Raw genomic sequence first — 10,441 nt, forward strand, 5'->3', positions numbered from 1 at the left:
CATACATTCTATCCCCAGTCCTTCTCGCAGATTTGAGACAATTTTGGTACTGAGATGTCCCTCACCTATCTTCTGTGCTGAGCTTCTCCTTTCAGCTCCCCAGATATGGGACTTCTGGAGTGTACATCAACCCAGCCTTGCCACACGCCACTTCTCAGTGCTGATGCCAGATGGCTGTCGCCACAGTGGGATGCTGTCTCCTCGTGCCAGAGGGTCTCATCCACAATACAGCAGCCACTGCTCCATTTACTGTCCCTATTGAGAGAACAAAATGATTTTAGAAGCCACATTCTTTATGAATCAATTGAAAACGTTGCTGTGGCTCTGGAAGAAAACAATCACATTCTCATTCAGAACCACGGGCTGATGGCATCCCTTTTATTTGCATGCCCCCAAAGCCACAGCCACTGGAACAATCCTTCATGCTTCTGAGCAGCAAAGGCAAAAAAATGAAGATTTGGACCCCTAAGGATGTAGGGCAGGAACAGGGCAAGGTCCATCCAGGTGCCACAGCCAGTAAGAGAACATGAGCAGGCAGGCCTGCTGCCTGCCAAAGGGATCAGACAGACAAGTAGGGCAAGAGATGGCTGTTGCTGCGAAAGGCCATTACCATTAACAGTAGTGGTAGTAGCACCAGCTACTGCTCGCCCAGCTTCCAAAATGCGCTGTGAGACCACGGCTGCTGGACCACCCGGAGTTCTTTGCTGCCGCCTTTGCTCAAGCCCCGGAGTCAGCCATTCCTCCAGTGACCATAAGCGTGAATGCCAGCGCAACAGCCTGTGCTCCAGCCTTGGTCCCACCCACCATCCATGTGCCAGAGCGCTTTGCAAACACTGAGCAAACGAATGGGGCATTTAAGAGCCCTGTTCCTTGTCATGGAGGACAACTTTTCGTTCTGCCTGGGCATGGAGAGTGGGTTGTATTATTAATGCTGGCAGGCAGTCATGGTCATTGTATATGATCATTTGTTCCCTGTGAATATGTTTGAGACATTAAATTCATGTTTATTCCGTGCTCAATTAAATAAAATTATCTGCTCAGAACTTACAAGGATTAACTCTTGCACTGTTTAGCACAGTTTACCCACTTGGGATGGTGGGACAAGGCACTCTGCTCCTTCCCAGGGTAACAACAATGGAGAGAACGAAAGCAATTCCTGCTGTGCATTCATCTATTAGCATCCTTTGGGCTGTAGACAACACAGAAACCACAAATCTCCTCTCCTCTGTAAGCATACACATAAATTGTTGCTGAAATGTAAAGATACTCATTTACTTTGTACTAATTTAACCCAACAGCATTCAAAAGAGCAAGTTTTGGTGATGAATACCTACTGCTACGAATCTGGGTTATTCCCTCGTACTTTCTCTCAGTGCAAGATGTTTTGCATTCATTAAACTGTTTCGTTAAGTCTTTCCACAAAGTAGCTTCTGACAGCACATTAATCTCTCTGCTCATTTACAGCTTCATGTTAGGCTCGCTGTTTCGTTTGCCAGCAGACCTCATTATTTGCCTCACTCAGATCACAACCATTCTTCCATTTCTTGGAAACCTCTGTTACTATACTCATAATCCTTTTCTCCGAGGTAAACATTAGCTCCAGTTGAGTGAAATTCTGTGCAAGCCACCAACAGAGACCATGTTGTTCTCTCTCTTGAAGAACGGAGTTGCGGTTGTGTGATGCTGGGTGTTCCTTTTTCTTTTATCCTCTTAAAAATAATTTTAAAACATCTTTCAGTTAGGTTCAATGGTTCTGCAATGTCATTCAGGGAGCCACCTGGAACTGGCAGCCTCTTTTCCAAGCAGGACTTGATTGTTTTTGGAGGAGATACAAAGTCTACACCAAACAGACACGCGGTGAAAGTTGTTCTGTGCTCAGGGGCTGCCACTTCAGAACACCCAAAGGCCACATGAATCCTGGAGCAAAAATTAATCTATGCTCAATGACCCAAATAGGGAGAGGCCTGATGAGTTACCAAGTTTTTATGTCTGCAGAGGGTCCTGTGCATGTCTCTGCAAGCTATCCTCCACTTTCTATTGAACAGTAGACAGCCTGCTCTTATACAAGCAAAGAAGTCAAGGACAAACTATGCTGATAGAGATCACACATGCCCTCTCTTCCTTCAGAAGGGCCATGAACGCATATGTTCTGCATTGCTGTGTTTCTGTGGGAGACTGTGGGCACAGCCATAGGGAGCTCCTCAGAACAAACCGTACAGGCGGGCGGTAGTGGTACAGCTTGGTTGCCCTTGAAACAAAAGGGTTGCCTTGCCCATGTTGTAAGAAAACCTGAGAAACTGTATTCCCTTCTGAAGACAAAAGAGAGAGGAAAGGCTTTCAAATTAAGTGACCTTTTTTTCCTTTTCTAATTTAGCAAAATTCACTTCATTTAAAGGGGGAAAAAGCCGCTTACTTTGGAGAACTTCAATTTGTCCCCTCCTGAGCTCCACAACAAGGGAGGTGGGATAGCAGGGCAGCAGGTAAAGAGAATCCAGAGCAGTGTAGGCTATGGAAGAATACTTGCCAAGCCTATCTCCAGTCAGTTTGCACAATTTCCAAGTCAGTAATGCCGTCACATACTGGATGGCTTTCCTTTCCATAGCATGGAAAAGACTGAAGCTCCCCTGTGCCCAGACTGGAACACTGCATATTTCTTGCTCCTTAGGAGGAACAAGTGGTCTAGCTTAATCTGTCATTTTTGACCACCCCAACCTGGCAATAGTACAGAAAGAACTAAATATCCTTCTTTTCCTACTCCACATTGAAGTGACAAGTTCATTATTGTCCATGCACTAAAGTCTTTCAAAAGGAAAAACAACAAAGCCTTTGTCTTGTTTGGGAGAATGAGATTCAAGGTTGCAGGGGACAGGTCAGGGGTTCATGGTGGGGTTGGGGTGCCACTCCTTATTAGTTAATAATTAAGTTGAAAGGTTAGAGTAAAGAAAGCACTCAGAAATTATGAAAAAGCTGAGATCCCTTACCCATTTGTTGCCAATGTTTAGCTCTCACTGAAAGAGTACTTGACTGAGTCAGCTCTGCTGTGCTAGGCCTTAGTACCATAGCTGATCTGGGAAACTCATTGCCAGTGATATTATACAGCACAAATGCTCTTCAACACTTGGTGCTTTCATAGTTTTTTAGAGAGAGATATGTGTACACAGCCACAGTGACTTTCCAAGATCTTTCAAGCTGTATAGGATTTAGTGCCACAATTCAAGACATTTGTCTGATATGAACTAAATTGCTCAAGAAATTCTGTCAAGAGTTTTCTCTCAAGAGTTTTCAGAAGGGACTCGGGGAGAAACAAGCATTCAGCTTATGTGGTTTTGTACAACAGTTTCTTTGTTTAGTTACTGCCTCTGAAACCACTGTGTCCCAATCTGTTGCATCTTCCCATTCTACTTAGGCAGTCTCTGTATTTTAGCAAAAGCAGGCTTTCAAAAAGCTACAGTCAGGAACAATTCCAGCAGAAGAGCGAGATACAAAGATGTCAGTTCATGTCCAGAGAACAAGGCGCCAGCATCTGCATCACCTACCCCTGTACACAGGCATGACTCTAGATATTTCCATATGCACAAAACCAGCCCACTGATTTTTCACAGTGCTTTTGAAGAAAAGGAAAACAAAACAAAACAAAAAAGAGGTCATGCAGTTAGACTAGATGATAGTTGTGGGTTCCTTTGAACTTAACTATTCTATTCTATTCCCCAAGACTTTTTTATTGAGAACTAGAAAGCAGTGTGATTACTTAAGAAGCTATGAGCAAGGCACTGTACACTTGCCACTGGGCATCAGGCTCATATTTCTCAAATACAGTCTTTTTCCAAGCAAGTTCAATTCTTCAAATATTTAATGTAGTATATTCCTCATTCCATCCAGTGCAGTTAACAAAACGTTACACTATTGATTAACTTTCTTAGGGCTATGTTGCAGTTTTCTTGGTGCTATCATTCTTTTGCACTAGAATAATTTAAACAGGCGCCAGCTCAACCCTAGGCTATTTGTAACAGTGATGAGTTTGCAAAGCAGGGACTAAGATGTTCCCTCAATGGCAAGTTCATGACAGTCTTACACTTACTCAAAATGAGTTCTGCCCATTATAAAAACTGCAAGAGTTAGAATTATACAATATCTCAAATTGGAAGGGCCCTATAAGCATCACTGAGTCCAACTCTCTGCTCCTCGCAGATTACCTAAGGCTAAACTGCATGACTAAGCAAAGTGCGTCATCCAGACACTCCATGAACTCTGACAGGTTTGGTGCTATGACCACTTCCCTGGGTAGCCTGTTCTGGAGACCAATCACCCTCTCAATTAAGAACCTTTTCCTAATGCCCATTCTGAACTTTCCCTGACTCAGCTTCATTCCATTTCCTCATGTCCCATCACTGGTTACCGCTGGAGCTACCTAGATGAATACAGGAATTCATCATATAGGCTGAAGCACTCTCTAAATCCCAACTTTCCTTGCTCCTTCTGCATTCCTCTTTTCCAGGTCATTTCTAGAGCCAATGCCAGTTTGTCTTCCCTTGAACTCTTCCTGTACATGTATTCCAGGTACACGAGAGCTTTTGCTCCATCGCTAAATCCAAAAGAAACTCTGCTTTACACAACATTTAAGATATCAGTTGAAGTAGTACATTTATATTTCTGTACATACCCAGTCATGCAGTAAGGTCTATCGCCTATGCTACTGAACACAGTGCAAATACTGAGTAAGACAGAAAAAAGGAAGCCAGTTCAAACAAGGCGAGGTGCATTTCAATACTACATTCTTAATGCTTATATGGTAAGAGGAGCTTACCACGTAAATTACACCACCCTAGCATCCCTTACATGTCAACTAAGTATAGGCGTAAGAAAGTTGGTGGGAGGCTAACACAATGAAGAACATAAAGAACTCTCATATATGCCAATTTGCACACCACCTCCATGTCTGGGCCTTAGCATATTGTCATATGACTTTAATAGCCCAGAGAAATCTGTTCCTGAACCTGGATTCACCAAATTCCTACACCGGCTATGTTAATGGATGCAATTAAACATTTAAAAGGGCACTTGAATTTTTACTTAAAAAAAGGAAAAACACAACCACTCCCCCTCCTCCAAAACACCACTAGAAATGAAACCTATTATTTTTCTGCAGAATGAACAGCAATAGTAACAGCACTGATCCATTTGCATTCAAATTGAGTTTTCAATTAATTAAGAAAATAAATTCAACACAGTGAACTACTATACAAGATAAGAACATAAATTTTTAAAGAAACAAGTATGCGTGTTCTGACAACTGCTCTCTGCTCTTTTTAAGTCTGCACTTGTGTGGATATAACAAAGTACAAAAGGAGATTGTGTCTGTTCCTATCCTTTCCAAGAATAAAGCATATCTATTCTGTTCTCTTCAGGTGCAAGGTGAGGCCATGCTCCTGAAACAATCCATTAAAATAATCTTCAAGATGCCCCCTGAGAAGTGTGCCAGGCAACTACAATGCACAGCATTGTGCATAGAGCTCTAATAATAGGAAGAGACAGAAATGCCCCCACTATTGACAACTGCACAAGGCAGGACATAGCCTTGGATCGCAGTTCAAGCTGTTTTGTAAAACAGGTGAAACTTTTTTTTTTAAAAAAAACAAGCACCAATTTGGTTTTAGGAAAACTAGAATGCTGTCATGGTACAAATGAAACATCAGTAATCTATCACCCTAGTTTACAGTTGCTGTATCAAATGAAAACCAGAATGCTGTGGCCCCTTCTCAACCTTAGAGTATAATTATTCAGAAAAATTTCACTAACGTCACACTTCACTGAAACCATTCAAGTGTAGTGCAGTGACAGCTCAGTAGTTTTTCTTCCACTGATTTGTGTTGTGTTTTTGGTTCAGACACACAATTTCCACAACAGCAGCGTGCATGCATTTAGTCATTTGCTTTCCTGAGCTTTGTGCAGTGATTGCTCAATGAGCATTTCTATTTGCTTCTGCAGGACAAACTAGTGCTATCCTCAAAACAATATGAGGACATTTACCTAGCTCCTTCCTATACAACCACCAGACTACCACCTCTTCAATGACTGGTCTCTCTCCTACAATGAAAACTCAACACAGTTCAGAGGATTAGTCACTAGAGGGCACTTACAGAACCCAGAAGATTAAGAATGCGCTTGATATCAGAAGGCTACAGTCCTACAAACAGTTTAGAGTCCAAATGACACATTTTGCATTTACTTCCTGTCTAGCTCCTGGAACCACCACTTTAATGTACAGAACCAGGGAAATAATTCTATTTCATCTATAATAATAATATTATAATAATTCTATTTCATCTGTTTTTCCAGAAACTGAATGAAAGAAGGCTTCAGGAAAAAAACTCTCCTCTGGGGTAACGTGTGCTACATTGACCATGCCCTTCTGGACAAATGCTGAACAAAAGTGTTAAGTGCAGGCATGTAAGATATTTACCATGCAAGATATTGGTGCTGAGTGTTGCTGTCAGGTGCAGCTTTGGGGAAAAGAGGGGCACGAAAACACAAAGCAGTGTGGTAAACTCAGTGAAGTACAGTATTTAATTTCACTGTGATGCCTCAAGCGACTATACATTCCACAAGAGACTAGGATGTGATTATGCCCCAAAGACCCTGCAGGTTTTTTTTCTGGATGTGACAAACTAGAGAAAGGCGACAAGTAGTATGTCAGGAAAGCAGGAGTGAGAATCCTGGATGCAGGAACTTGTGGTCACCCAGAGCAGGCACGAGCTACATATATTTTAGAACTAAATTCAATTTTCATTTCAAGACACAGCATAAATAGAGATTACTGTCATCCCTGCTGTGGTACCCAAACAGCTCAATTCCTTGCTTCTCATATTAGTTGTGAGCTGCAGCTTCCAGCCAGTAGGTCCTGTCATTAGTAAGATCACCAAAGTTTTCTTGGCTACCGAGTGTCTTATTTCTGTGATTCAGTATACTTTTGACTTTCTATTGGAGAAGGAAAGCAGAATGTATATGATCAGTGAGTTCTGAAAAACCTCAATTCACTGCTTTTGTGAAGGCCAAATGCAGGGCAGCACAAGGAAGGGCCATGGCACCGCTGTACAGAGGGCTGTCGGGAAGAGGTGGTTGCGTGAGGCACCGTGCAGAGGGCAAGCCACAGAGCCCAGCTTCAGGCAAGCATGGTGAATGGTGATCCCGGGAGGTCGGTCACACAGCATTGCCTTGATGGGGGAGGTGGCAAAGGGTACCAAAACAGTGCTGCGTACTGGGCTGTGTTCTTAAGCAGCTGCACCAGCAGGGGCTTGGGCTGGCTCAGCAGTGCCCAGACAGAGTACTCAGAGCTCATAAAAGAAAAGCAGCACGGCACTGAGTGGTACGTGGTGGGCACTGCAGGAAGACCGGAGCTGCGCCTGCCTCTTGCTAAGCATTCATTAAAGCCTTGGTTTATAAATTGGCTCTGTACCTTGCCTAAATTGACTTCGGAAGCCTGTGGGAAGCACTGCCCTGCTTCCCTGTGTTTACCACAGGGGAAATGAGAAACCACCGGGCCCCTGGGGCTAATTAGTTTCTTAAAAATCCAGCATTACTCTGTTTCTGACTCAGTGTAGCTTTCAATTTTCTGCTGAGATTGTATCTATATCGTGTTACAGGATGAGTTGCAATAGCACTCAATGTTAATTGCAATGCATAGACTGCTCCATTCTCTCCTTTATACCAGTTATCAAGAAAAACCAGAATGTCTGCTTCTGCTGTTTTTAATTTAGCGTCTTCCTCCACACAGAGCGCCTGTCAGACAGGAGAGGCAGGGGCTGTCATCCCCTTTCTGCCTGAAAGTGTCTAGCAACAAGGCAGAGGCTATAGACCTTCCATCCCAAACAATCAGTTACCTTATGGAGACAGACAGATGTTGGGGTGCAGCACGGCTGCTCAGTGTAAACAGATAAAGCTAGGTGCTTTAATATTCCTGGGTGGCTCCAAAGCCACTCTGACAGCCTTCCTTGCCTCTCACATCCACAGAGGCAGAGAAAAGGGCAGAGATGAAACAACAGAAAAAGGACACCCCTATGCCACTCTTGTACGCCCCTACGCAGTCTCTTTCAGGGCCTCTGTCTGCCCGGAACACCAAAGCAACTCCTGAAACACCAGAGTACAGCCACGACCAGAGTGTAGAAATAAGCACGGGCTGTGCATCCTGATTTGACAAGCATATATGGCTCAGCAAATTCTCCTATGGAAACTGAATTTGAGAATATTTGCTGGGTGATAAGTACAATTTACCTTTCCCTGGAGCATGGTCAAAGGGATAAGCGTTTTTAGTATCTTCTCATTTTGTTTCCCTCCTAAACATCCATCTCTGACAGTGGTACTGCAGCACTCCACCATGTCAGAAACATTTATATGATCCAAGTAATTTGCTAGCCTATCATCTCCCACTCCCCTGTCGTCACTAGCAACTGGGATTTCTGTCACATTCAAGTGTTAACTAGCATTGGTAACTACCATTTGCTCTGCATCATATGTACATAGGGGATCGATACGTACTTGTACAGTGCTCCACACTTTCAATGCAGTGTATGAATAGCACCTGAAGAAAACTGATTAATCGGTATACTGGAAAGCAGTGCCTGTGGGACTAGCATGGAGGCCTTTGGAGATCTTTTAGTGAGATCTTTCAGACACAACCTCCTACTAAAACAACAGGAAGGCAGCCATACTAAATCAGAGAGCAGTCCTGCTTCCAACAGGGGCTATTAGAGGACACTTGGTTGCTGCTATTCACAAGTCTGCTTTTTACTTCTACTGATCTAAATAGACTATTCACCTTGGTACTCAATTTGTTGAGTATTTTCAGGTAAGCCAAAGTGCTGTATCTCCTTTCTTCTGATTTCTTATCCTTTGGTTAAAGGCCCTTTCCCTGTTTGGCAGATCATTTTCAAGAGGTTTTCTACTCTCCCTCATCAGCAGTAAAGAAACTCCTCTGACTAGAGTCCAGTCAGCAACACGATGTTTGCAGGCTGGAGTTGCTCTGGGATTAACCTACGTTTTCTTAGGAGAGAGAGGAAAAAAAAAAAAAAAACTGAGAAGAGAGGAACAGAATGTTCTGTCACATAAACATTTGCTAACACTCTTAAGCAAGAGAAATGGAACAGGTAGCAAATAGTAGCCCAGATTAACTATCTGCTAGGGCAAATACAGAGTACGCAAAGGTTCCCTGGACACTGTTTGGCTGGCATTTCTGTGTTGAGCCTGATACAGATATATTAATTGATCTCTCCAACAACAGCCATGACCTTTGGATACAAAATTGGAGGTCAGGCCCCAAAGTAATCTAATTAACCTCCTGCCTGGTAGAATAAAAACATTCTTGCTGTTAGTTTGACTTCCCCACTTATTTTTTTTTTTTCCTCTCCCATGAAGTATAAGTGATTTCTGCAGGTACTCAGTTTCTCAGTAAGTCTGGATGTAAGACTAGCAGAGCTTGCCAAGAATCCATAGGTTTGATTCTATATGAAAGTTTAGTGCACCTTCTAGGTCAGCTTTATGTCTGAAGATCAAACATGCAGGAATCACTAATGAGTAACTGATTTCTCTCTTCTGAGGCTGAGCCACACAGGGGCTCAAATATGAAGCTCAGATATAAAGGCGTTCCCCCAGAACGAGTCTGATCGCAGCCCTAGAATACCTTAACCAGCAGGGAGTATTTTCCATCCTAGGCCTGATACACATGAAGACAACACTGGAGACTGAGTCTAGCTCTTGGGTCAACAACTGAAAGACAGCATCGAGAAACTGGGGGTGAAGAATGGAAGAAATTATTTACGAGCTGGAAAACATTTTGCAATGATCTAATTAAATAACTCTTATCTGTTGAATTCCTGAATAAGACACTGGTCCAACCAAGGGCTGAAAATTGAAGCTGAACAAATTCAAATTACAACTAAAATACATGTTTTTCAGAGATTGCAATAAGCTACTAAGGGGAGCAGTAGACATGCATGCTTCTGCGGAATACATGCATTAGTCAAACAGAGATCACTGGAGGAACAGACAGCACAGGCGGATGATAGTTTTGCTATATGAGAGCTCAGTCCACAAGACTAACGGTCCTTTGCAGCCATAAGGAAGAGCGTTTTGCACCTGTCTAACCAATCTCTTCTCAAAGACAGTAGAGACAGACCTACATCACATCCACTCCACACTAAGTCAATTTACCATCTCTTGTAAAGTCATAAAAATCTCCTTCTGAGCTCTTATGGTCAGAGAGGAGGACTGGATAACCTGAAACTAACGTCTTCAAACAGACCATATTTTCCTGGCTCTCCTTTTCACATTGGCTAAGACGCTGGACAGCCTTCCCATGCCCAGGTGACAAATGCTTCCAACCTCCTCCCTGCTCTCCTCTTTTATTTAAATTATAAACCCAAGCACACTAGGAGATTTGCTTGTGGGA

The sequence above is a fragment of the Chlamydotis macqueenii genome, chromosome 21 (assembly GCF_036417535.1).
Source record: "Chlamydotis macqueenii isolate bChlMac1 chromosome 21, bChlMac1.mat, whole genome shotgun sequence".
In the NCBI taxonomy this organism is placed as follows: Eukaryota; Metazoa; Chordata; class Aves; order Otidiformes; family Otididae; genus Chlamydotis; species Chlamydotis macqueenii.